This window comes from Cervus elaphus, chromosome 5, assembly GCF_910594005.1.
Source record: "Cervus elaphus chromosome 5, mCerEla1.1, whole genome shotgun sequence".
NCBI lineage: Eukaryota > Metazoa > Chordata > Mammalia > Artiodactyla > Cervidae > Cervus > Cervus elaphus.
The window spans coordinates 132,168,922-132,196,915 of record NC_057819.1 but is presented as its reverse complement, the minus strand read 5'-3'; the positions used below and the strand labels follow the sequence as shown (position 1 = coordinate 132,196,915).

At 43.2% G+C, this 27,994-nt stretch overlaps 1 long non-coding RNA gene across 1 annotated transcript; it reads left to right on the top strand.

The window, feature by feature from the left end:
• LOC122695601 lies at nucleotides 1–27,962 on the top strand. The gene is made up of 3 exons (XR_006341437.1): nucleotides 1–78; nucleotides 9,430–9,580; nucleotides 27,609–27,962. It is a non-coding gene; the product is annotated as an uncharacterized LOC122695601 (long non-coding RNA).
• Nucleotides 27,963–27,994: the final 32 nt, after the last annotated feature.

Genomic DNA, 27,994 nt, shown 5'->3' with positions numbered 1-27,994 from the left:
TGATGAATCTGCTTGAAGAAAAGGATAACATGGAGACCTGGGAGAGTGGGAATATAGCTTACCTCTAGACCAACAGAGGTAAGTCTAATATTTTATTTTACTCTGGAAACATGCCGAAGTAAGGGGATTATGATCCTTTAGCTATGTTTCTATTCTTTATTTTACAATTATTTTATTATTCTTATTTTTATTTATTTTTTGGCCATTACTGCCCAGCATGGGGGATCTTAGGTTCCTAACCAGGGATGGAATTCACACCCCTTGCATTAGCAATGCAGAATCTTAATACCTGAAGCATCAGGGAAGTTCCTAGCTATATTTTTTGTTTAAAAAAAGTGCAAGTCAATGTGTTAGTTGCTCAATTGTGTCCAACTCTGCAACTCCATGGACTATAGCTGCCAGGCTTCTCCATCCATGGAATCTCCAGGCAAGAATATTGGAGTGAGTTGCCATTCCCTTCTCCAGGGAATCTTCCTGACCCAGGCATCAAATCCAGGTCCCCTGCATTGCAGGCAGATTCTTTAGCATCTAAGCCACCAGGGAAGCCCAGATACATTTTTAGATAGCCTATATTCCCTGGCAGGTCAAAGTATAGCCTATGAATTTGACCTGAAGAAAGTGAAGGAAAATAAGTCATTAGAAAAGAGTCAGAGAAAGAGGAGGGCTTGGTAACCTCTGGGATGACGGCCCAGAACTCGACAGCCATCTCCTCTGCTATGAAACCCCATGAGTAACCTTCACCCTTGGCAACGAAAGCCGAACTGGGAACGGTTGGACACTCTGGTGATTCCCCTGGACGTAGAGGAAGGAGCCCTTCGGCTTCATGTCCGCCCGATGCCCCGTGAGTTGTGACAACCAATGACATGGGTGGCATCTGTGGGCGGAGGAGAGTGAGAGACTGTTTCAAAGGTAGGGAATTCCATCATGCGCCTGGAGGAGCATTTCTTACTGCTGTTTATTCCCCGTAGAGAACCAAAGAGGAACGTTTGTTTTTCTCCTTGTAACAAAAGTGCCGTTAATTCTCTGAAGCACATGGATGAGGTACTTCCCTGGGGGCTTGGTGGTAAAGGATCCACCTGCTGATGCAGGAGACATGGATTTGACCTTTGATCCAGGAAGATCCCGCACACTGCTGTGGAGCAACCAAGCCCGTGTTACAACTACAGAGCCCGTGTGTTAGAGCCGGGGGCCACGATTTCTGGGCACACACACACTGTCCTGCAACAAGAGAAGCCACCTCAAGGAGAAGCCCATGCACCCCAACGAAGAGCAGGCTCTGCTCACAGCAGCTGGAGAAAACCCGGCGGAGCAAGGAAAAAAAAAAGCACAGCCCAAAACAAATAAATAAAACTTGTACAAAAGAATATGCATATGAGAAGGGAAATACTTTACTGCCTGGACATTTGTTCTTGTCAAGGTGATGGAGTGTAGGTATGATTGACAAATAACCTTACTAAAGCACTTGTCTTTCTTACTGACATTGGGCTTTCTGGTGGACCATCAGCTTGTATGACCTCAGAAGTAAGGTCACAAAACTTGCCAAACTTGGTGGAGAAAAACTTGTGTCTTTGAAATTTAAGAGCAGTTTTTATTCCCTCTGGTCGTCTCTCTGAAATTCTGTGAGCAGGACTTACCTAGTTTGATTCTCCATTACTTGGAAGTGCTGAATCGTTTTTCTTGGAAGTGACCAGATGGAAAAAATTAAAAATGTTTTAGAAGAGCTATTAATGCTGGGTGGATTTTTTTCTAGAAGCTTTTTTATTTTTATTTAGATTTCGATCAGGCACATTTATGAGCTTAATATTTGCTTATCCAATGTGATAAAATTTGCTTTGGTTGGAATTTTAAGCCAAAGAGAAATGCATGGATAGGCTGGATTCTGCTTCAGATGGTCATCTTTGCCTCTTTTGAGCATTCAGAAGACAACAAAATGAAAATTTTTACTATAGTTTTGCTTCAAATGGCATAAATTATTGTGTTTAAAAATGTGAACCCAAGGGAGCAATGGTTTGTCTCCAGAATCCTTTCATAGAGGACATTTAGTCCCATTTCTTTTGTTCTAATGGATGTTCCTTGGTAAAGAACAAGACCAAGAGGATAACAGGGAACTCTCAAAGGTTTTTGTTTAGTTTTTTAAACAAACTAGATTTTAGTGAGTGGTAGGAAGAGAAATTCTACAGAGAAAAATAATGAATAAACTCAAATAAATTAATTTTCTTCTTCATATTTTATAATCCTATGCCATCAACAGTTAGAGATTACGTGTTGAAATCCTCAAAATTTCCACAAATGGGAGAGCATTTTGTAAGATTTTCATGGTGCAGACCCAAATACTGTAGGGTGGACAGAGGAAGAACAAGGCTCTTAAGTCCAAGGAGGCGCCAAATAGTTGGCTGCTCAGTGAATGTGACTTACTGCCTTTGCCAGAAACAGCCCCTCCAGGAGTTAGTGTGTTCCTCTTTCTCTTTTACAAGACAGAGGCTGAGACATAGAAGAAGCGAGAAGGTTTTGGGTGAGACAGAGGCTGAGACATAGAAAGAAGCGGGAAGGTTTTGGGTGAGACAGAGGCTGAGACACAGAAAGAAGCGAGAAGGTTTTGGGTGAGACAGAGGCTGAGACATAGAAGAAGCGAGAAGGTTTTGGGTGAGACAGAGGCTGAGACATAGAAGAAGCGAGAAGGTTTTGGGTGAGACAGAGGCTGAGACATAGAAGAAGCGAGAAGGTTTTGGGTGAGACAGAGGCTGAGACATAGAAGAAGCGAGAAGGTTTTGGGTAAGACAGAGGCTGAGACACAGAAAGAAGCGAGAAGGTTTTGGGTGAGACAGAGGCTGAGACATAGAAGAAGCGAGAAGGTTTTGGGTGAGACAGAGGCTGAGACACAGAAAGAAGCGAGAAGGTTTTGGGTGAGACAGAGGCTGAGACGTAGAAAGAAGCGAGAAGGTTTTGGGTGAGACAGAGGCTGAGACGTAGAAAGAAGCGAGAAGGTTTTGGGTGAGACAGAGGCTGAGACACAGAAGAAGCGAGAAGGTTTTGGGTGAGACAGAGGCTGAGACACAGAAAGAAGTGAGAAGGTTTTGGGTGAGACAGAGGCTGAGACACAGAAGAAGCGAGAAGGTTTTGGGTGAGACAGAGGCTGAGACACAGAAAGAAGTGAGAAGGTTTTGGGTGAGACAGAGGCTGAGACATAGAAGAAGCGAGAAGGTTTTGGGTGAGACAGAGGCTGAGACACAGAAAGAAGTGAGAAGGTTTTGGGTGAGACAGAGGCTGAGACACAGAAGAAGCGAGAAGGTTTTGGGTGAGACAGAGGCTGAGACACAGAAGAAGCGAGAAGGTTTTGGGTAAAGCAAACCTGGGTATGCAGCGGCAGCAGCTTCATCTTCCAAAGGTTTCTAAATCTTTCCAAACATCTGTTTTCTCCTTTCTTAATTTCTAAAAGGGCTTCCCTTTCACAGTGTAGATACAGTTGACAAATAATCACACCAAAACACTAGTCTTTCTTATTGACATCAGGCTGACCGGCTGACTTTGTCACAAAAAGCTAGAGATACTGCATAGCTATTTCCATCATGCTTTCTGGTGTACCGTCGACTTCTATGACGTCAGGTTAAGGTCATAAAGTGTACCAAACTTGGTGGAGAAAAACTTGTGTCTCAGGGGTAAAGAACCTGCCTGCAATGCAGGAGATGTGGGATTGATCCCTGGGTCAGGAAGTTCCCCTGGAGAAGGTCTCCCACTCCAGTATTCTCTTGCCATGGACAGAGGAACCTGGCTTGCTACAGTCAGTCCATGGCATTGCAAAGAGTTGGACGTGACCCAGCAACTAAACAACAGACAACAATATTGCTTAGGATGAAAACGAGAAACAAACTATCCCTTTAATCAGAAAACCAAGGTAAAGAAAGAAGTGACAATGGTAAAGAAATAAGCAATTATTTCTGTACTATATTTACTTCATGACATTTCCTTCTAAGCAGGATGTTTAATGAAAGCCCCAAAGACGTGATGCAAGGTCTCATAGTTCTGAATCCTTGAGTTTCTCCAGGTTCCAATCCCTTATGGCAATAAAATTTCTTATCTTCTACTTACAATGGAATTCTTACTCCAATACTGCCCTTGTGACTATAGTAGCTGATGATTGATTATGTAGACAATTTCTGTTTGTACAGAGCCAAGCAAATAAAAAATGCAATAGGATTATTATTATGAAGTATAAATTCACATGAACTCTGTACATGGAGAGTACCAAAAGCCATCCAGAGAACTAATTGTCAGAAAGAATCAACTCAGCCAGAGGATGGCCCATTTACTGACTATCACAAACAGCAATATTTGGTCCTTGATGGAATCTTCAGCATCCCCAGATATACAACGTCAAGTAGCCCCAGTTTTCAGTTTTTTAATGATAATTTATAGGGATTTATACATTCTGCTTATTTTTTTGTAATTGTTGTTTTTCAGTTGCTAAGTCATATCCAACTCTTTGCAACTCCATCAACTTGCAGCACACTAGGCTTCCTTGTCCTTCACTATCACCTAAAATTTGCTCAAACTCCTGTCCATCAAGTCGGTGATGCCATCCAACCATCTCATCCTCTGTCGTCCCCTTCTCCTCCTGCCCCCAATCCCTCCCAGCATCAGGGTCCTTTCCAATGAGTCAGCTCTTTGCATCAGGTGGCCCAAGTACTGGAGCTTCAGCTTCAGCATCAGCCCTTCTGATGAACATCCAGGGTTGATTTCCTTTAGGACTGAGTGGTTTATTCTCCTTGCAGTCCAAGGGACTCTCAACAGTCTTCTCCAGCACCACAATTCAAAAGCACTTGCCCAATTTTAATTTTGGAGAAGCAAATCAAATTGCATGAGTTCCTGGAACTGTTCTTTATGTAGCCTCGTTGTTCGGTTATCCTGGGTGTAGTGAGGTTAACATTGACCTTCTGCACTGGAGACCAGCTCTTCTGGTCTAATCTTCCACATGGATAATAATACCTGGAAACAGTGAAGCTGTGAAGGACACGGATGATCTGGTCCAAGGTTTCAAGAACGTCTGGTAGTTTTTAGTTTTTCTTTCCTCATATTTCTCCCCTAATATGTTTTCTCTCAACACAGAAACACCTTAGAATATAGACTGGTGACAGAAAGAAAGCCGTTCGGAACTGTAAGATACTGATTTTCCATGCCGCTTAAAAGAAAATCTACATATATGTGATTATGCTGAGAGGAAACAATTAAAAGTAATGTCTATTTTATTGCAACTAAAGTTTACAGCTTTTCAACACACCAGCTCCAGCAAGACTTGGAGAAATATCCAGAAGACTCATAAAATGCCCTTAAATATCCATCTGAAAGTGAATTTGTTTGTGGCCTTTTGGTTTTGCCAAAAGAGGGAAGTTTCCTGAAATGTTTGCCGATTTTTCTCAGACTCAGGGTATAATGTCCTAGTTACTGAGATCCTCTGGAAAATCAACGAGGCAACTTTGTCGATCTCACTCATTCAGGAAGCGAAATGAACAAGCATCTCTTTTCTGATGGGGCAGTGCCATCACTGGGCACTGGAGTGTATTGACTGATCCCCAAGAGAAGAGAGGTGACGAGAATGTCCTTTCCTAAACTGCTCACATCTCTTTTTATTTTCCTCCAGTGAAGCTCAGTCACAGACCTAAGGCGTCTTACGAGTTCACTGGTCTGCCTGCCCAGTGCTAACTCTGTCAGATCTTCTGAACCTTGTCCCTATTGATATTTGGGGGCACGTAATACTTTGCTGGGGGTTCCCTGGTGGCTCAGTGGTAAAGAGCCTGCCTGCACTGCAGGAGAACCGGGTTCAATCCTTGGGTCGGGAAGATCCCCTGGAGGAGGGATTCTTGCCTAGAGATCCCATGGACAGAGGAGCCCAACAGGCTGCAGCCATATAATACGGTTGCATAAAGTTGGACACAAATGAAGTGATTAAGAGGCAGGAGCAGCAATGCTTTACTGGGAGAGGGAATGTCTTACACACTGTGGGGTGTTTAGTAGCATCTTTGGCCTCTGCTAGATACCAGTTGCCCCCCGCCCCCCACTAATTATAACAACTAAAGATGTCTCTAGACATTGCCTTTGGTTGAGAACCATTGCTATAAATCTTAAAAAATAGAAGTAAAGCATCTTTAATATTTTAAGACTTAAGATGTGATGTAGAATATTAGATAGGCAGAAAGATAGATACATATACATAGATATGTACTATATATATATATATATATATATATATATATATATATATAAAGTATAAATATATATTTAGTTTTGTACATCTATCTTGGCTTACCAGGTGGTACAGTGGTGAAGAATCCTCCTGCCAATGCAGGAGACCCAAGAGACTTGGGTTCAATCCCTGGGTCAGGAAGATCCCCTGTAGTAGGAAATTTCAACCCACTCCAGTATTTTTGCCTGTAAAGTTCCAGGGACAAAGGAGGCTGGCGTGCTACAGTCCATGAGGTGGCAAAGAGTCGGGCATGACTAAGTGACTGAGTGACACAGATTACATCTATCCATATGACATGCATTTGTCTCTTTCACATACGATTATCTACAGTCTTTGGTTGATCTTTTAAAAGAAACTGAAGGTTAGCTAATAAACTACTGTCTTCTCAGTCAAAACTTGTAATTTGTGGGACATGTGTATTTTGAAAAGTGTTTTTAATGGGTGGGCTGCTTGTTCATTATTGATAGAAACCATTTTTTGCCTTTGACCCATCCCTCAGAGATCTCAGATCGTGGATGGGGAAGATTATGTTCCTGGACTCGCTTCCGAAGGGATCGCATCACTACTTTTAAATACACTTTCTGGTTTCACAGTCTTATGTGCAGTGGTCTCCAAGAACTAACGGGCAAGGACCTCCTTGGAACACGCGTCCCATGTTCCTCTCCCAACATTTCTCCCTCCCTTCCATGCTATACGTATATAGATTCTGATGAGAGGACTTGCTCAGAGAAATAGTCAAGAAGGCAATATATTGAAAGCAAAGCTGTGACTGACAAGAAAGGTCCTCAAGGTAAGTAAGAAGATGGGGTTGCACTTGTATGCTGTGTCGGAAAAGGTCATCCTCGAAAAATCTGACTCTGGAGGTCAGCCGTTATTCCCTTTGGGGGAGTGTGTTATGCAGAAGTTCTCCTGATTTTAAGAAGTATCACAATGACCTCTAAAGACCTTGGTGCTTTACTCAGGAGCATGGACCAAGTTTCAATCAAAGAAAGAACATTGACTTAACACAGCACCTTTCTCTGGGCAAGCTGCCTTCTTTGTAATCTCTCCAGTGTTATGTAAAATTTATATTTGCAATAGAAAAATATGTAAGCATATAATTCAGCCCACAGATTAATTGTTTGGATTTTCTAAATTCAGGAGAATTGACTTACTGAACCAGATGTTTCTAAATTTTATCTCTTTACTGAAATCTCCACAAATTGAAATTCCTTTTAGATTTGCATGATTTGGGGGCCTGATAACCTTGAAAATAACCATCTGATAAAACTATTGCACCTTCTCTCCATGTTTCTGTTCATGTATTTTCAAGAAAGCATTGAAATTTGTACCAGAGCTCTTATGTAGATGGTCTCTTAAAAGCTGGGCTCCATCCCGTGTGTGTGGGTGTGTGCTCAGTCGTGTCCAGCTGTTGGTGACACCAGTTGGACTCTAGCCCACCAGGCTCCTCTCTCCATGGGATATTCAGGCAAAAATACTGAAGTGGGTAGCCATTCCCTTCTCCAGGGGATCTTTCCATTATAGGGATGGAATCTGGGTCTCCTGCATTGTCGGCAGATTCTTTGCCGTCTGAGCCACTAGGGAAGCCCTTTAGATGAGTGGAAAGGTTTAAGAAGTGCATTCATTAGAAGAAACAACATCATAGAGATGGCAGTTTTCCCTAAATTGCCAATAGCAAAAATATCCTCAGGTTGCCAATTTGTTGATCTTTGAGTAATACAATTTTTTTTTTAAAGGCTGGGAAATTTAAATGTAAATGATTAATTGTAGGATACTTTTAATGAAAGATTTAACACACTGGTTGCTATAATTATTAAAAGTGTTAGCATTTCTCTTATTTATCCATTTCATGAGCACACATGCTCTGAAAGCTTTATGACCCACGTGCTTCGCAGAGACACTAAGAATGAACAAAGCTGCAGGCTGCATCGCTGCTCTGACAGCCATCCTATCAGAAGTTAAATACAGTGAGATCAATACAGATAAACCTGAGACCGGAATAAATGGGTGCTTTTTCAGCTCTTCAAATTTTTGGTTCTATGTAAATAGAAGACCCACATGTGTGGCATGGAGCTAATCAAACAAGACTGAGGACAAACCAAACTGATGGAAGAGCTAACTGGAAAAGGCAAGCAGAGGAAACTATATGGTGATCAGTCCTGAAATAAGTGCATTTTTTAAATGACTCCCCACGTTCCAGATGGTGAGGTGGGGCCTTGTAGACTATCCATTCAGTCCTTTCCATTGCATCAAGAAGCTGTGATTATTTATGACTCTGGTACAGATTAGGAAGCAGACTTAAAGAGATGACTTCCTCTGTTGTACCCTATAGAGCTAGTAAGTGGTGGACAGGTTTTGAATCCCAGTCCCGACTGCCCAGCTCTGCTTCGCCCCCCTGAACTGAAGCTGTGACGGGGGCTTCTCTGTAGGACAACCAACAGGGTCTAACTCCTTCAAAGATCCTGGCACCCTGGGAGCCTGTTTCTTTAGGTAAGGGGGGAAAATAGAACCGTCCTCATTTTCTCCTGACAATAAATCCTTCAGTCATACAAACTCCAAGTATAAATGCTTGGGAATTTAGTGGAACTGTGTTTTCTTCTTCTTTTTTTTTTTTTTAAAGGGATGTGGGGGATGGAATTTCAAACCAAGCAGCTTCTGGAAAGAGCCTCGCCTCTGAAGCTGCACTCGTCCTCTGGAGGTCCCGCCATATTGGAACAGGTCCTAGCTGGCGGAAAGAAAGGGCAAGATTCGCAATGAATGTAATAACAGGGCGAGATGGAAGGAAAAGGACTCCTTTCTCTTTTCCTTCTAATCTAGGGGCCTGATAAAAGACATGCAGACACATAGCGAGAGCCTTCCAAGGTTGACTCATATTTGTTTTCAAACCTGCTGTCCTTAAAAATGTAGGTTCAGAAAAATAAGCAACCAACAATCAAGAAAAACCCTCTCATCCTGGGCCAGGTTCTGAGCTGAACAAAGGCAGGATATTTTCTAGAAGCCTATTAAGTGTTTGACCAACATGAAACAGTCCTGCATGTGTTATAAAATGTTTCTCAGGCTCCCACAGCTCGTGATACGGATGGGTTTAAGTGGAGAGAGTGACATGGGAGAGAATGTTCATGACGCTGTTCACGTTGACTAATGGGAGATACAGGGTGGGACCACTTGACTCATCATTTCTATTATTACAGGTGCCCACGTTGATGGCTTTGATCTCCACTGCAGACAGCGTTCTGCTCCATCTCAAAAGAGGTTGCCGTGTGTGCCCCATTAGCTGGCCTTTGGAATAAACTTGCAACAGACCTCACAGCTAGAATTCCACCACTGACCATTCACAAAGAGGTAAGTTGTAAGTGCTTCGCATCACTTCCAAATATTTCTTTCAACAGAGAACAGTTTTTTTTTTTTTAATCTATTAGCTAATATTGCCATCTGCTTTGGTCCTAATAAGGTTTAGAGTTTGGGCCTTAATCATGAAGTGTTTTGCCACAGCCCCCTTTTTCTTGCAGTCGTTGAAGGAACTGCAATTTTAGGCCTGGGTAGACTTTGTAAAAGATGTTTTTAAATGTTGGCATTACACCCTTGCTGCTAATGAGAAGAACACTCATATCTGCAATTTGAAACCTGATTTCAGATAAGGATGCACCATAGAACCACAACTGTAGTCAGTTGGGAGGAGATGTTAGTCCATTTTCCGTGGGATTTTTTAAAATATTTATTTGGCTGCACTGGGTCTTCATGGCAGCATTCGGGATCTTCATCTTCAGTGTGGCATGCGGGATCTTTAGTTGTGGCGCGGAGGTCAAACCCAGACCCCCACATTGAGAGAGCAGAGACGTAATCACTGAGCCACTAGGGAAGGCCCTCCACGGGGCTTTTTCCCGCTAGTGTGTATTTTTAGTCTAGGGGCCGGTAACATGTGCATTTCTGAGGTAGAGGGAGGTTGTTTTGCCATTACAGGGGACAGAAAAAATATAACTGGCTCTCGTAAGGCGAGAAAGTGTGACTCATTGGCCGCTGAGTTTTAATTACCTAAGACTAAACGAAGGCAGGCAGGTCGGCAGACTGAATAGCCTGGGACTTGTGGTCAGAGTCCTGAGACAAAAGCCAGGATGTGTCCTCAGTCCTGGCTGTCCTTGGGTGAGCCCATTCAGACCGCACAGACTCAGTGCTCCGTATCCTATCTCTTACCTGAGATGCATGCTCACAGCTTGTCTCAGTGAACCGTTGACTTAATATTTATGGGACTAGTTTGTAAACAGTCAATCCTGTGTAATGTGGAGTGTGCCATCCTCAGTCGTGTTTGAATCTCTGTGGTCCCGTGGACTGCAGCCCTCCAGGCTCCTCTGTCCATGAGATTTCCCAGGCAAGAATCCTGGAGTGGGTTGCCTTGTCCTCCTCCAGGGGGTCTTCACAAATTAAGGATCAAACCCATGTCTCCTGTGTGTCCTGCATTGCAGGCAAATTTTTTTTTCTCTCCTGAGCCATCAGGGAAGCCCCAATGACCACCAGCTTTATGGCCTAAAGCAGCACACATTTGTCACCTCACAGGTTCCATGGTGAGGAATCTGGGCTCGGTTTAGCTGGGTTGTCTGGAAAGTTGCCATCAAGCTGTTGGTCGGAGCTGGGTTCTCATCTGGCGGCTTGACTGGGGTGGATCTGCTACCCAAACCATCCAGTGTGCTGGCAGAGTTCATCTCTCCGTGGCTGTAGAACTGAGGCCTTGGCTTCCTGCTGTCTGTTGACTGGGGACTGCTCACGGCTCTGAGGATTGCCGTAGCTCTGTGTCAATCTGGGACCCTCATCAGGCTTCTTCCCAACAGCTTATTCCCTCAGCCTGGCAGAAGAAAGAGTCTTTAGCATGAGACTGCTTGCTAGCAGAGCGATTTTATATAATGTGATCATGGCAGTGACGTCATCACCTTTGTCATGTAGGGAGCATCGTCACAGGAGAGACAGCAGTCCTCTGCAGTTTCTGGGGGTAGAGGCAAGTCACAGCTACCACCATCCTCGGGGGGAGAGGACCTCTCAAGGCATGAACGCCTGAGAGCAGGGGTCATGTGGCTGCCTTAGCGTCTGTCCACCAAATGCTTCATTTTTAGGTCTCTCTGTGTTAAATATACACATCAGAGCATTTCTTCAGTTCGTAGACTACAGAATTTAGGTATTGACTTCCCAACCTTTCAAGCAGACCCAACTGCAGAAACTAACAAATCGTCATACAAAAATAGACTAAGTCACATTCCCGCAAAGTACAAAACAGACAGAATATTCTACTTCTCAGCCAAAACTGGGTGTCCAACCTCTGTTAGTCTCCTCTAAGACAAGATGAAGATCTTCTTTAAAAAAAAAATTACTTATTAGCTGTCATGGTGTGGCCTGTCGGATCTTTAGTTGAGTCACGTGGGATCCACTCCCCTGACCAGGAATGGAACCCGGGCCCCCTGCATTGGGAGCACAGTCTCAGCCGCTGGACCTCCAGGGACGTCCCAGAGGTCATCTTTATTTCAGTGAAGTCGGGTCATTACGATGAGTGTTGCCACTGGGACTAGCAGCCTTGTGATGTCCCCCCTGAGTCCTTCTCCATCATCCCCCTTGCTGCGGGCTCTGGGAGGCTGACCACTCTAGATTCGATCAGGTCCTTTGAATTTCCTTTGGGCTCAGCCGGTGGGAGGCCACAGTGGGAGTGAAGAGAGAGGGGCTGAGTTGTCTTTCTGTCCTGTGTCCCCCCGCTGTGGGGTCTGCGTAGGCTGCCCTTGTCTCTGCCCCACCGGCCCCCACCCCATGCTATCCCCTCCTCCCGTCTCTCCAGGAGCCTTCTGTCAGGACACGGGAACTGCTCTCTTCCCCATCTACTGGGCCACAGATTACAACCTGGGTGTTACTAGCCCTGGGGGTACTGACGGCCCTGTTGGCATGTACTTGTGTGTGTGTGTGTGTGTGTGTGTGTGATTTCTCTGACCTCTCCCCGCAACTTTGCTAATAATTCCTCCATTAAAAATCTTCCTCAAATTACCACAAATCAAATGTGGCATTTTTTTTTTCTTGCAGAATCTCTGGCAAATATATCCCTCAAGGAATTTAAGTTTCAAAAACACAGGGGTTTGTGCATAAAAGGCAATCAAAGCATTGTTGAATGATCGAGAAAAAAGATCCTTTACCAATAAGTGGGTTCTTTTTCCTATTCAATAGATCTTGAGGGGCTTCCTCTGTCTTGCAGAGTTCTATAAATTTTCTTTCTTTTTTTAAAAATTTGTATTGAACTTATTGCAATGTTGCTTCTGTTTTGTGTTCTGAGTTTTTGGCCACAAGGCACGTGGGATCTCAGCTCCCCAGCCAGAGATCGAACCTCACTCACTGCATTGGAAGGCAGTCTTAACCACTGGACCCCCGAGGAAGTCCTTGCCTTGCAGAGTTCTTGAGAAACTTGAGGAACATCAATATAATGGTTCATATTTCCTGGAAAATCTTCTAAGAGGCTTGAGATGACAGATTGCTTATTCCAGAAAAGATAAGGGCATTGCTTTTTACAGAATTTCTCCCTTACTCTTATCCAGTAAACAGGGATGGGGCGACGGGGGAGCAAGGTGTATATACGCGACGGACAGCACCCACTTCCGTGTCCACTGATGTCAGAGTCCACGTCTGTCTTTGGTGGAAAAGCAACAGTGCAGTAGCAAAGGGTGTAATATTAAAGAATTATCATAACATGCTTAAAAAAGACAAAATAAATGTGAATATTGCATAAAGCTAAAATGTTAAAAAAAATTAAGCATGCTATAAGGAAAATCTAAGTAAAAATATGAGAGATGGTAGGATAAACACTTGAGGCAGTGTGAAAAGTTTGATTTTTAATGATAATTTGAAGGGAATTTGGCTGAATATTCTATATCGCCTTGTGGATGGAAACTGGGAAGCGATCAGGGATTAAATCAATAATTTCGGAGTCTTATTATGGCTCTGATGGTGTATAGGGCTATCTCATCATATTCTGGGGTTAACATTTGCTCAGTGGTGTCTGATTGATGAGAGATTGCTGAGATTTCTCAAACATCTGTTTTGATCACGCAGATATGAGTTATCTTAGCTGAAAATGGAAATAAGCAGTGGCCAGATTTCTGGGTTTTGTCTGCATTCTTTTCTCCTATTAGTTTTGACATTTACAGATACAAGATATCCTGGACGGACGTGGGGCCGTGGAGGGTGAAACCCGTTTCTAGCCGTGGAGTCATTTTGCTTGTTTGTTGGCCAGCTCGCGGCCCCTTTCCTCTCTGTTTGCTGCCTGCACTGCCGCAAAAGTAGGGCACGCCGTGTCGAGGCTGTAAATCTGAGCTCCTTTACAGACAAGCAGTCTGAGGTTCGAAGGAGGAAGGACCTGACTCGGGGGCTCTTCACAGACGTCATTAGTCTGTTTGTTTGTTTCTAATTAACTTTTTATTGGAGAAGAGTTGCTTTACAATGTTGTGCTAGTTTCTGACACGCAACAAAATGAATCAGCCATTTGTTGTTATGGTTTAGTTGCTCAGTCGTGTCTGTCTCTTTGCAACCCCGAGAACTGTAGCCCACCAGGCTCCTCTGTCCATGTGATTTCCCAGGCGTGAATACTGGAGTGGGTTGCCTTTTCCTTCTCCGGAGTATCTTCCCGACCCAGGGATGGAACCCACGTCTTCTGCACTGGCAGGCGGGTCCTCAACCACGGAGCCACCGTGGAAGCCCGGATCAGCCGTGCGTACACTTACATCCGCGCCTGCTGGGCTTCCTCCCCATCAGGTCACTGCAGTGCATTGGGCAGAGCTCCCTGGGCTACACAGCGGCTCTCGTTAGTTAGTGATCTACTGTACCATCGTATCAGATTGGGACCAACACATACGCACTATTGATATCCTGAGAAACACTTTATTGCCAAGAGGAGTTAAGCAAAAATATAGTCTGAGGTTAATCTCAGGTAAATGTTCTTCTTTAATAGGGGTGCAACAGTTCAGTTCAGTTTAGTCGCTCAGTTGTGTCCGACTCTTTGCGACCCCATGAATCACAGGACGCCAAGCCTCCCTGTCCATCACCAACTCCCGGGGTTTACTCAAACTCATGTACATCGAGTCGGTGATGCCATCCAGCCATCTCATCCTCTGTCATCCCCTTCTCCTCCTGCCCGCAGTCCCTCCCAGCATCAGGGTCTTTTCCAGTGAGTCAACTCTTTGCATGAGGTGGCCAAAGTACTGGAGTTTCAGCTTCAGCATGAGTCCTTCCAATGAACACCCAGGACTGATCTCCTTCAGGATGGACTGGTTGGATCTCCTTGCAGTCCAAGGGACTCTCAAGAGTCCTCTCCAACACCACAGTTCAGAAGCATCAATTTTTCGGCATTCAGCTCTCTTCACAGTCCAACTCTCACATCCATACATGACCACTGGAAAAACCATAGCCTTGACCAGACAGACCTTTGTTGGCAAAGTAATGTCTCTGCTTTTTAATATGCTATCTAGGTTGGTCATAACTTTCCTTCCAAGGAGTAAGCATCTTTTAATTTCATGGAGGCAGTCACCATCTGCAGTGATTTTGGAGCCCAAAAAATAAAGTCTGACAGTGTTTTGTCTCCCCATCTATTTCCCATGAGGTGATGGGACCAGATGCCATGATCTTAGTTTTCTGAATGTTAAGCTTTAAGCCAACTTTTTCACTCTCCTCCTTCACTTTCATCAAGAGGCTTTTCAGTTCCTCTTCACTCTTTATGATAAGGGTGGTGTCATCTGCATATCTGAGGTTATTGGTATTTCTCCCGGCAATCTTGATTCCAGCTTGTACTTCTTCCAGTCCAGCGTTTCTCATGATGTTCTCTGCATAGAAGTTAAATAAGCAGGGTGACAATATATAGCCTTGACTTACTCCTTTTCCTATTTGGAATCAGTCTGTTGTTCCATGTCCAGTTCTAACTATTGCTTCCTGACCTGCATACAGGTTTCTCAAGAGGCAGGTCAGGTGGTCTGGTATTCCCATCTCTTTCAGAATTTTCCACAGTTTATTGTGATCCACACAGTCAAAAGCTTTGGCACAGTCAATAAAGCAGAAATAGATATTTTTCCAGAACTCTCTTGCTTTTTTGATGATCCACTGGATGTTGGCAATTTGATCTCTGGCTCCTCTGCCTTTTCTAAAACCAGCTTGAACATCTGGAAGTTCACAGTTCATGTATTGCTGAAGCCTGGCGTGGAGAATTTTGAGCATTACTTTACTAGCATGTGAGATGAGTGCAATTGTGTGGTAGTTTGAGCATTCTTTGGGATTACCTTTCTTAGGGATTGGAATGAAAACTGACCTTTTCCCGTCCTGTGGCCACTGCTGAGTTTTCCAAATTTGCTGGCATATTGAGTGCAGCACTTTCACAGCATCATCTTTCAGGATGTGAAATAGCTCAACTGGAATTCCATCACCTCCACTAGCTTTGTTCATAGTGATGCTTTCTAAGGCCCACTTGACTTCACATTCCAGGATGTCTGACTCTCGGTGAGTGATCACACCATTGTGATTATCTGAGTTATGAAGATCTTTTTTGTACAGTTCTTCTGTGTATTCTTGCCACCTCTTCTTGATATCTTCTGCTTCTGTTAGGTACATACCATTTCTGTCCTTTATCGAACCCATCTTTGCCTGAAATATTCCCTTGATATCTCTGATTTTCTTGAAGAGATCTCTAGTCTTTCCCATTCTGTTGTTTTCCTCTATTTCTTTGCATTGATTGCTGAGGAAGGCTCTCTTATCTCTCCTTGCTATTCTTTGGAACTCTGCATTCAAATGGGAATATCTTTCCTTTTCTCCTTTGCTTTTTGCTTCTCTTCTTTTCACAGCTATTTGTAAGGCCTCCTCAGACAACCATTTTGCCTTTCTTTTCCATGGAGATGGTCTTGATCCCTGTCTCCTGTACAATGTCACGAACCTCCATCCATAGTTCATCAGGCTCTCTGTCTATCAGATCTAGTCCCTTAAATCTATTTCTCACTTCCACTGTATAGTCATAAGGGATTTGATTTAGGTCATACCTGAGTGGTCTAGTGGTTTTCCCTACTTTCTTCAATTTCAGTCTGAATTTGGCAATAAGGAGTTCATGATCTGAGCCACAGTCAGCTCCTGGTCTTGTTTTTGCTGACTGTATAGAGCTTCTTCATCTTTGGCGCAAAGAATATAATCAATCTGATTACAGTGTCGACCATCTGGTGATGTCCATGTGTAGAGTCTTGTCTTGGGTTGTTGGAAGAGGGTGTGTGCTATGACCAGTGCGTTCTCTCAGCAAAACTCTATTAGCCTTTGCCCTGCTTCATTCCGTACTCCAAGGCCAAATTTGCCTGTTACTCCAGGTGTTTCTTGACTTCCTACTTTTGCATTCCAGTCCCCTATAATAAGAAGGACATTTTTTTGGGGTGTTAGTTCTAAAAAGTCTTGTAGGTCTTCATAGAACCATTCAACATCAGCTTCTTCAGCGTTACTGGTTGGGGCATGGGCTTGGATTACCGTGATGTTGAATAGTTTGCCTTGGAAACGAACAGAGATCATTCTGTTGTTTTTGAGATTGCATCCAAGTACTGCATTTCGGACTCTTTTGTTGACCATGATGGCTACTCCATTTCTTCTAAGGGATTCCTGCCCACAGTAGTAGATAAAATGGTCATCTGAGTTAAACTCACCCATTCCAGTCCATTTTAGTTCGCTGATTCCTAGAATGTCGACATTCACTCTTGCCATCTCCTGTTTGACCACTTCCAATTTACCTTGATTCATGGACCTAACATTCCAGGTTCCTATGCGCTATTGCTCTTTACAGCATCGGACCTTGCTTCTATCACCAGTCACATCCACAACTGGGTATTGTTTTTGCTTTGACTCCATCCCTTCATTCTTTCTGGAGTTATTTCTCCACTGATCTCTAGTAGCATATTGGGTGCCTATTGACCTGGGGAGTCCCTCTTTCAGTATCCTATCATTTTGCCTTCTCATACTGTTGATGGGGTTCTCAAGGCAAGAATACTGAAGTGGTTTGCCATTCCCTTCTCCAGTGGACCACATTCTGTCAGACCTCTCCACCATGACCCGACCGTCTTGGGTGGCCCCGCATAGCATGGCTTAGCATCATTGAGTTAGACAAGGCTGTGGTCCTGTGATCAGATTGGCTAGTTTTCTGTGATTATGGTTTTAGTGTGTCTGCCCTCTGATGCCCTCTCGCAACACCGACCGTCTTACTTGGGTTTCTCTTACCTCGGACGTGGGGCATCTCTTCACGGCTGCTCCAGCAAAGTGCAGCTGCTGCTCCTTACCTTGGACGAGGGGTATCTTCTCACGGCCGCCCCTCCTGACCTTGAACGTGGAGTAGCTTCTCTCAGCCCTCCTGCGCCCTGCAGCAGCCGCTCCACAGATACATGTAAATGGTTCAAAATATTTCCAGTGGCCACTGCTACAAACATGCATTTCCACAGAACTTAGAGTTAAAATTGTTATTGTGTAGCTGCTAGGTCGTGTCTGAGTCTTTGTGACCCTGTGGACTGCAGCATGCCAGGCTTCCCTGTCCTTCACAATCGCCTAGAGTTTGCTCAACTCACGGCCATTGAGTCAGGGATGCCACTCAACCATCTTATCCTCTGTTTTCCCTTCTCCTCCTGCCCTCAATCTTTCCTAGCATCAGGGTCTTTTCCAATGAGTTGACTCTTCACATCGGGTGGCCAAAGTCCTGGACCTTTAGCTTCAGCATCAGCCCTTCTGATATATTCAGCCCAATTGAATATTCAGGCTTGATTTCCTTTAGGATTGACTTGTTTGATCATGCAGTCCAAGGGACTCTCAAGAGTCTTCTCCAACACCATAGTAAGAAAGGATCAATTCTTTGGCTGTCAGCCTTCTTTATCATCCAACTCTCACATCCATACATGACTACTGGAAAGACCATAGCTTTGACTATTTGGACCTTTGTTGGCATAAGATCCAATAATTTCTTGCTATGGTGACCATGAAGGTGGAAATGGGTTTTATCCCTCTTAATTATCACAAAAATAAATTGTGTGGCATCTGAAGGTGCTAAGAGAGGAAAGCAGATATCAGATCAGGGTGCTCTTATTCTCAGAGTGCACTCTTGCCTTAAAGCAGGGGTGCCTAATGAGCTTGCCTGAAGCAGCCCGTCACTGATGAAGCCGTGCTTCCTCTGAATCAGCTACTACTTGGGACCAACTGTGAAGTGTTCAAAAGGAAGCTCTCATCTTTCTGAGTCATCAATAACTTGAACATTTATTTTCAAGTCCAATCTGGAAGCAGAAGCAGTAAGATGAGTCAATACCAAAAGCAAAAGGGAGACCACATTGACAAAACCATCAGTGCTGCCAAGTTCAGACGCCTCCAGCTTTGCGGCAGGATTCAGGGAGGTCTTACCCATCAGAACCAGTTCCCCCTTCTTCTTCATTTCCCTTTCATGGACTCTGCCTCTGGGCATACAAAAGTGTCCTTCCATGCAATGGGGACTTAGCTTATTTGTGTGTGGGGGTAAGGCAGCCTTTGATAAATATAAAACCCCATCATTATCTCATTTTGGTGTATTCTGAGATTTTCCTAAACAGATGTCATGGAAAATTCATTGAGAAAGAACATAACTTGTTGCAAAAGTAACCCACAGATTTTATCTTTCTCTTTTCCCTTAGGAGTTCAAAGCTGGGAGAAAAGGGCTTGATTGAGATAGGCTTTGGAAGAGAAAGAACTGAACGGTCAGCATGTGGCATTGACAGGGTGGGAGAAGTGAATTGTTTGGGATGGAAACTTAAATGCTGTCGATGCCCTGTGATTGGGTTTGGCAACTGCAAATCATCCCATTTTCTTGCAGTATTAAACCGTTCTCCTTTTGAACATCACTACGCTCCCCGTAGTAAGAGGGTGTCACCATGGACAGAAAACACAGTTGCGTTTACTTTCCTACATAATAGACTGGTTTTTCCCTCGAACTAAGGAGAGGCCCTCCTCAAACCTCTGATCACAGAACTTTGGTAAATAATTTGAAAATTTGTTTTAAACATACATTTGCCATACGACTCAGCCATTTTAACCCTTGATGTTTACCCAAGAAACATGAAATTTGGGGTGTACAGAAAAACCTATATGTGAACGGTTGGCATGCTTTTTTTCACAATCGCCAAATCCTGGGTACAATCCAGATGTTCTCCATTCAGTGGCTGGATAAACAAACCATGTTACATCCACACAATTAAACTGATGCCTTAATCAACAGGAAATGGCAACCTGCTCCAGTATTCTTGCCTGGGAAATCCCATGGACAGAGGAGCCTGGCCAGGCTATAGTCCATGGGGTTGCAAAGAGTCAGACACAACTTAGCAACTGAACAACAACAAATATATGTATTTATACACACACACACACACACACACACACACACACACACACACACCACGGGCTTCCCAGGTGGCACAGTGGTAAAGAACCCACCTACCAATACAGGAGACGTAAGAGACGCAGGTTCCATCCCTGAGTCTCGAAGGTCCCCTGGAGGAGGGGATGGCAGCCCACTCCAGTCTTCTTGTCTGGAGAGTCCCATGGACAGAGGAGCCTGGCGGGCTGCAGTCCATAGGGTGGCAGAGTCAGACGTGACTGAAATGATTTAGCACACATGTGCACATACACACATACATGCATACAAATACTACAAACTTATCTACCACGTTCCTAACGCACTCTCAGAGACTAGAGATTCATCGGCTGAAATAGATGGAATCTATCATTCACCAAGCAACTTGAATTTGATGTTTGTAATATTCTGGGGTCAAACATCTTTCCCTTCCACTTGCTTGTTTGTCGGTTACTGAAAGCTTCCTGATTCAGCTGTTTCAACTACTAATTAAAGTTGATTTGAAAAGCACACAGAAGTAGCATCAATGAAAAAATAAAACAAAACACAGTATCCATTTGGTGGCCTCAGTCATTTCTGTTTTTCTGATTTATAACTCAAAAAGAACTGGAGTCTTTTGCAAGCTGAGATTCTGGAAACTAATTGCCATTTTCACTTTCACTTTCAATCTCATAAATCTATAGGCAGCACACACTCATTTGTTCGTTTGAATGTAAATTAGAAGTGGAAATTAGAAGTGCTGAGACACGAGGTGAGGACACCTTGTCAGGTCCTGGGGTGCGTGGTGAGGACACTTGTCTCTCAGGAGAGAGCTGCGAGTATGTGGCATCGACTATTTAACTAGACAGACATCTTCTGAGCATGCCGGAGCCAGGGGTTCTCCAGAACTCTGAGAGAGGAATTGTATGTGGTAATGAAGCGCTATCTGTCCATCCAAGGCAGTTCACCCTGAGTAACGTCACCACCTGAGCAAACTCGTCAGCCTCCAGCTCCGATCTGCGCTCAGTTAAAGTCGCATTAATGGGTCTGTTCACCCCTGGAGATCCTGCAGGTTCCACTTCAGATCACAGCAGGAGTGCTGCAGGAAAGTGAGTTGTACAGACTTTCTGGTTTTCCAGTGCGTATAGAAAGGATGCTTACACGATACCATCTATTAAGTCTATTAAGTGTGCAAGAGCAGAACTGTCTGTGCTGAGTCGCTCAGTCGTGTCTGACTCTTTGTGGCCCCCTGGACTATAGCCCGTCAGGCTCCTCTCTCCATGAGATTTCCCAGGCCAGAATACTGGAGTGGGTTGCCATGCTCTCCTCCAGGGGATCTTCCCAACCCAGGATCAAACCCAGGTCTCCCGCATTGCAGGGTTCTTTACCATCCGAGCCAGCAGGGAAGCCCAAGAATACTGGAGTGGGTGGCCTATCCCTTCTCCAGGGGATCTTCTGACCCAGGAATCAAACCAGGGTCTCCTGCATTGCAGGCAGATTCTTTACCAATTTAAAAAATAGTTTATTGCTTTAGAAAAATGCTATCACCTGAGCCTTCTGCAAGTCCTAGGAGCAAGTTCAAACATTACTGGTAGCAAATCACTATAACAAATATACTAATAATGAAAAAGTTTGAAATATTTCAAGAATACCAAAATGAGATATGGAGACACAAAGTGAGCAGATGCTTTGGAAAGATGATGTTGACAGACTTACTTGACACAGGGTTGCCACAAACCTTCAATCTGTGAAAAATACAGTCTTTGTAACGTGCAATGAAGCAAAGCCTGATAAAGTATAGTAAGAACTGTATTTCTCTGTGTTGACACCAATAAACAGGACTTTCTAACTCCTTTCTTGCAAGAATTTGAAGAACCTCTAATTCTAGGATAAAACATGGTTTTGCTGGACTTAAGTGTTTCACCCTTGACTGGGATTTCCTCATTTGAGGCAATTTTGACCAGATTTAGCTTTTTGTTCATCTTTATTTTTCTAAATAGTGATTTAGAAAAATACAAATGAGAACCATGAGCCTCTTACTATTTTACTTTGCTGTAAGGAATTCACAAAATGATGAAAGTATCATAATAAAATCTGAATTATTTACATTTAGTGTGGACTTTTTAGCCACTTAGCAGTTTCTCTTATCATAAGAAAGACCATTTGAGAACCTTAAAATTATGTTGGATTCTTTTAAATCTGTGACTCAACCTTTTTAGCAAAGAGTGACTCCATGCTTTAAAGGAGATGAAAAATATTCATAAAATTAACTTGAGGTTTTGTAGACATCATACAGCTTGGATTTTTCTCTTCTCTGACCTCATAAATATTTTCATGTGCTAAGTGTACATGGATATGAAACATACAGATTAAAATAAATATACACTATTCAACAAAAAAGGAAAAAGCTTCTTGAAATGAGATGACTTAGAATAGACAAGACTGGTAAGGACCTCTAAGGACCACCAGCTTGGAAGCACCCGTTTTGGAGTCTGACAGATTTACGTTTGAATGACATTTTTATCAGGGCAGATACTATATTTTAACCACCTCAAATCTGGTGTTCTTTTTTTCCCCCTTCTTCGGTGGAAATAAAACTCCCATACATATGGGAGTTTTCAGCTTTCTTTTCGGCTTCAGTTCAGTTCAGTTCAGTCGCTCAGCCGTGTCTGACTCTTTGCGACCCCATGAATCACAGGACGCCAAGCCTCCCTGTCCATCACCAACTCCTGGAGTTTACTCAAACTCATGTACATCGAGTCGGTGATGCCATCCAGCCATCTCATCCTCTGTCGTCCCCTTCTCCTCCTGCCCGCAATCCCTCCCAGCATCAGTGTCTTTTCCAATGAATCAACTCTTTGCATGAGGTGGCCAAAGTACTGGAGTTTCAGCTTCAGCATCAGTCCTTCCAATGAACACCCAAGACTTATCTCCTTTAGGATGGACTGATTGGATCTCCTTGCAGTCCAAGGGGCTCTCAAGAGTCTTCTCCAATACCACAGTTCAAAAGCATCAATTCTTCGGTGCTCAGCTTTCTTCACAGTCCAACTCTCACATCCATACATGACCACTGGAAAAACCATAGCCTTGACTAGATGGACCTTTGTTGGCAAAGTAATGTCTCTGCTTTTTAATATGCTATCTAGGTTGGTCATAACTTTCCTTCCAAGGAGTAAGCGTCTTTTAATTTCATGGAGGCAGTCACCATCTGCAGTGATTTTGGAGCCCAGAAAAATGAAGTCTGACACTGTTTCCACTGTCTCCCCATCTATTTCCCATGAGGTGATGGGACCGGATGCCATGATCTTGGTTTTATGAATGTTAAGCTTTAAGCCAACTTTTTCACTCTCCTCCTTCACTTTCATCAAGAGGCTTTTCAGTTCCTCTTCACTCTTTATGATAAGGGTGGTGTCATCTGCATATCTGAGGTTATTGATATTTCTCCCGGCAATCTTGATTCCAGCTTGTGCTTCTTCCAGCCCAGCGTTTCTCATGATGTTCTCTGCATATAAGTTAAATAAGCAAGGTGACAATATACAGCTTTGATGTACTCCTTTTCCTATTTGGAACCAGTCTGTTGTTCCATGTCCAGTTCTAACTGTTGCTTCCTGACCTGCATACAGGTTTCTCAAGAGGCAGGTCAGGTGGTCTGGTATTCCCATCTCTTTCAGAATTTCCCACAGTTTATTGTGATCCACACAGTCAAAAGCTTTGGCACAGTCAATAAAGCAGAAATAGATGTTTCTCTGGAACTCTCTTGCTTTTTTGATGATCCAGTGGATGTTGGCAATTTGATCTCTGGCTCCTCTGCCTTTTCTAAAACCAGCTTGAACATTGGGAAGTTCATGGTTCACATATTGCTGAAGCCTGGCTTGGAGAATTTTGAGCATGACTTTACTAGCGTGTGAGATTAGTGTGCACATGTAAAAACAATATCTTTTCCACTCCTAGGCATATATCCAGAGAAGACCATAACTGAAAATGATACATGATACATGCATGTAAATAGAAGCCCCACTTACAATAGCTAAGACCTGGAAGTACCCTTAATATCCATCAACCCAGGAATGGATAAAGATGGTGTGGTGCATATATATATGATGGAATATTATTCAACCATAAGAAAGAATGAAGTAATACCATTTGCAGGGACGTGGATGAAACTAGAGATGATCATACCGAGTGAAGTAAGTCAGAGAGAGACAAATATCATATGATATCACTTGTATGTGGAATATTAAAAAGTGATACAAATGAAATTATTTGCATAACAGATTTACAGACTTTGAAAACAAACTTACGATTACCACGGGGGAAGCACAGAGGGGAGGGATGAATTAGGAATTTGGGGATGACATATATACACTACTATATATAAAATAGATAACCAACAAGGACCTACGGTACTGCAGAGGGAACTCTGTTCAATATTCTGTAATAGCCCAAGTGTTAGTCACTCAGTCGTGACCTATTCTTTGCGACCCCATGGACTGTAGCCCACGAGGCTCCTCTGTCCGTGGAATTCTCCAGGCAAGAATACTGAAGTGGGTTGCTATTTCCTTCTCCAGGGATCTTCCCGACCCAGTGACTGAAGCTGGGTCTCTCACATTGCAGGCATAGTCTTTAGTGACTGAGCCACCAGGGAAGGCCTGTAATAACCTAAATGGGAAAAAACTGAAAAAGAACAGATACATGTATATGTGTAACTGAATCACTTTCCCATACACCTGAAACTAATACAACATTGTAAATTCTAGACCAATATAACATAAAATAAAATTAAAAAATAAATAATAAAAGCCAACTTTCCAAGATTTCCTTGCAGTTTGTTGTTGTTTCATCACTAAGCCATGTCCAACTCTTCATGACCCCCTGGACTGGAGCCCGCCTGGTTCCACCATCTATGGGATTTTCCAGGAGTGGGTTGCCGTTCCTTTCTCCAGGGGATCCTCCCGCCCCAGGGATCAAACCTGTGTCTCTTATGTCTCCTGCGTTGGCAGATGGATTCTTTACCACTGAGCTGCCTGGGAATCCTTGCAGCTAGTATGCCCTAATTAAGCAGGTTCAGACCTGTGGTATAAATGAAAACAGTGGTTCAACTTCGTGGAAGGAGGAATCGTGTGCTTCCCTTCTTTCCTCCCGTTCCTTCTAGTGCTGGAACACTCATCTTGGACCAAGGTGTAAAAATGGTAGTATTGGGATATCATTGAAATCTGTGGATCAATTGGGTAGAAAATTTACATTTTAACAATAGTGAATCTTTCCATACAAGAGCATGGAGTAGGTACCTAGTCAGAATTGATCAATAAAGGACCTGAGCCTGGGGATTTCTTTATGGGAGCATTTTTGGTTAGAAATTCAAGTTTTCAATGTATATATAGTTAACTATATCAACTTTGCTCCACGCCAATATGTAATGTTGGCCTAAAACTTCCAATAAGATGCTTTATTTTCTCCTCCCACTAAGAGGAGTTCAGGCAGAGATATGCATTCTCATGGCCATATACACAAGCTGGTGAAAGGTCTTAGTTAGCCCACCCAGCGTAGAAGACGTAAATCTAGCCCAGACCCACCAGGATGTAAATGTCAGTCTCTCAGTCATGTCTGACTCCTTGTGACCCCATTGACTAGTCCCATTGGCTAGTCCACCAGGCTCCTCTGTCCATGGGATTCTCCAGGCAAGAACACTGGAGTGGCCTGCCATTCCCTTCTCCAGGGGCTCTTCCTGACCGACCCGGGATTGAACCCGGTTCTCCCGCATTGCAGGCAGGCTCTTTACCATTTGAGTCACCGGGGAAGTCCCACGCCAGACATGAGGCTCAATTCTAAATCTCAGTCTAATGCAAGTTCAGTGCAACCGCTGCTGTTCCTCCATATGAATCATCCATGGTCTAGCCGTTCCGTTCAGTTTCCGGGGTTCCTCTGGCAAAACCATCTATAAACTCATCTCTTGAGCTCAAGTTGCCTCTTTATTTCTGGAACCTGAGAATTTCCCTTTCTTTCATTTGGATTCAGCTATATGATTAATCAGCAATTTCATTGTAGGGAGGAGAGTTCCTCACTACCTTCGAACCTAACATTGCCATTAGAGTTTATTATTCTTGAAAGCATGTAGACGGATGTGTTTTATTTATATTTTTATTCTTTATAGTACTTAGCTCATGGCTATAAAACTCCATTAGTGCTTAATAAAAATAAGCAGGATGGATTTTAAAGTGGATGAAAGCAGGGAACTGTAATACTCACAGTTAAAGGAGAGAAGGCTTCAGTATTTTAAAAGACGAATTCTGCCTCTCCATCTCCAGGGGTTGTGAGAATGAGGTGGGGGAGAGGAGTTGGCAAAAGGTCTTCTTTCCTCACTCATGTATCAACAGTCTCGTGTACCGCTTCATTTCCAAAAGAAAAACGTCCCATGCTGGTTGCTGTCCACAGACATTCTGCCAACATCCTGGTGGTTGCTGGTTTGTAATTTTATGGGTTTCCAGAGGATCAAACACTGTGTTATTATGTTTGGCTACTAACTTGGGTCAGCAGTTCAAAAGGAGAAGAGAAGGGGAATGAAGTGGGTAGAAGGGGACTTGGGGATCGTACCGGAGTCTGCGCATTGAAGACGATGTATTGAATGTGCTGAGAGTAAACCCAATCCTTACCAAAACTCAGTTAATTTCATTTCAACAGACGATGATGGTAGAGGTTCAAAGCTCTGTTTCACAAGACCTAAAGATGTGGCAGTTAGGTACCCGTTTTAATTTTGACTAAGGAGGAAATTAATAGGTTGTTTGCCCCACGCATAGTCTTCCTTTTACAAAATGTTGAAATGGAAGATTTTGTATCAACAATGACAACAACAAATACATGATTAAACATACCCTGAATCCCAAATCCCTCTTCCTTCAAAATAAATTTATTTACCTTAATATAATTTGTAGGAATATTGATATGAAATATTATAATTTTTGACCTTTAAAAATAATGTTCAGTATTAAGGGATGGCCAAAATAACTGATATTAAGTTCTGAAACAATGTGCATATTTTCTCAGAAAATGAAGCTCAAAGTAAGAACTTAAGTAACTCTGGACTTACTGTGTTATTATTGAAATCTGCATTTCCAGTAATTTCTTTAGCGTCAGAAAAGAATCGCATATGTGTAACACATGTATCAGGTGTAGCATCCTCTTATAGAACCAAGAAGAAATTATGTCATAGTTCATTTGCCCTGGATCCAGAAGGGACTGAGAGAGAAATGGGTAAAACCATTTTGTTTGACGCAAGACAAACTATTCCTGTATCTGTTGCTTCTCTTTCCTGCTGTATCCTCAAAATAATTGCTTTGTGTTGTTAACTCTCTACAACCTAGATGGGTGGGGTGGGAGTTGGAGTTGGGAGGGAGGTTCAAAGTGGAGGGGACATACATATACTTACGGCTGAAGTATGTAAGCTGTGTGCCATTGATACATGGCAGAAGCCAACACAATATTGTAAATCAATTATCCTCCAATTAAATAGAAATACATTACAATGAACAAAAGGAATAGGAGAGAATGGTGTATGGACATTAAAACAGCATCAGAAAGGCATGAACTGACATTTTGGTACTGACATATATACACTACTGTATTTAAAATAGGTAATCAACAAGGACCCACTGTACAGCCCAGGGGTCTCTGCTCAATATTCTGTAATAATTTAAATGGAGAAAGGATTTGAAAAAGAGTACACACACACACACACACACACACACACATATAACTGAGTCACTTTGCAATACACCTGAAACTAACACAACATTGTAAATCAACTATAGTCCAATACAAAATAAATTTTAAAAAAAGCGTCATAGTACAGCTCTTTATTATTGTTACTTATGATAAAAGTGCATATATATATATATATACACACACATACATCTATTTTATTTATTTATCAAATTATCCACTGCTTTCAATATTCCATTATTCTCTCCTCAATCCAATGTTTATGGACCACTTATCTTGTGTTTCTAGGTGCTGGGACTGCAGTCATGAGTAGTGAAACAAGATCTTCACTCCGGAGGAGGAGACACTCTGGCCTGGAGGTACCATAAACAAGAATGCAAATAATGCAAGGGCTGTGGATGAAACCAAGGCAAGAACTAGAATGACCAGCTTGTATCGGAAGGGCTGTGCAGGACAGGGTGGCCGGAGATGGCCTTTCTCAGGAGATGCCACGTACGCTGGTGTCTGACGACGGAAAGGGCCCCTGAGTGAGCTTGGGGAGTAGCCACTAGCAGCAGTGCAGGGGCCAGGCCCTCCGTGAGCTGGGGTCCAGGCCCTAGTGTGCTTCTGTGTGCATGCTAAGTTGCTTCAGTTGTGTCCAACTCTTCGTGATCCTGTGGACTGTAGCCCGCCAG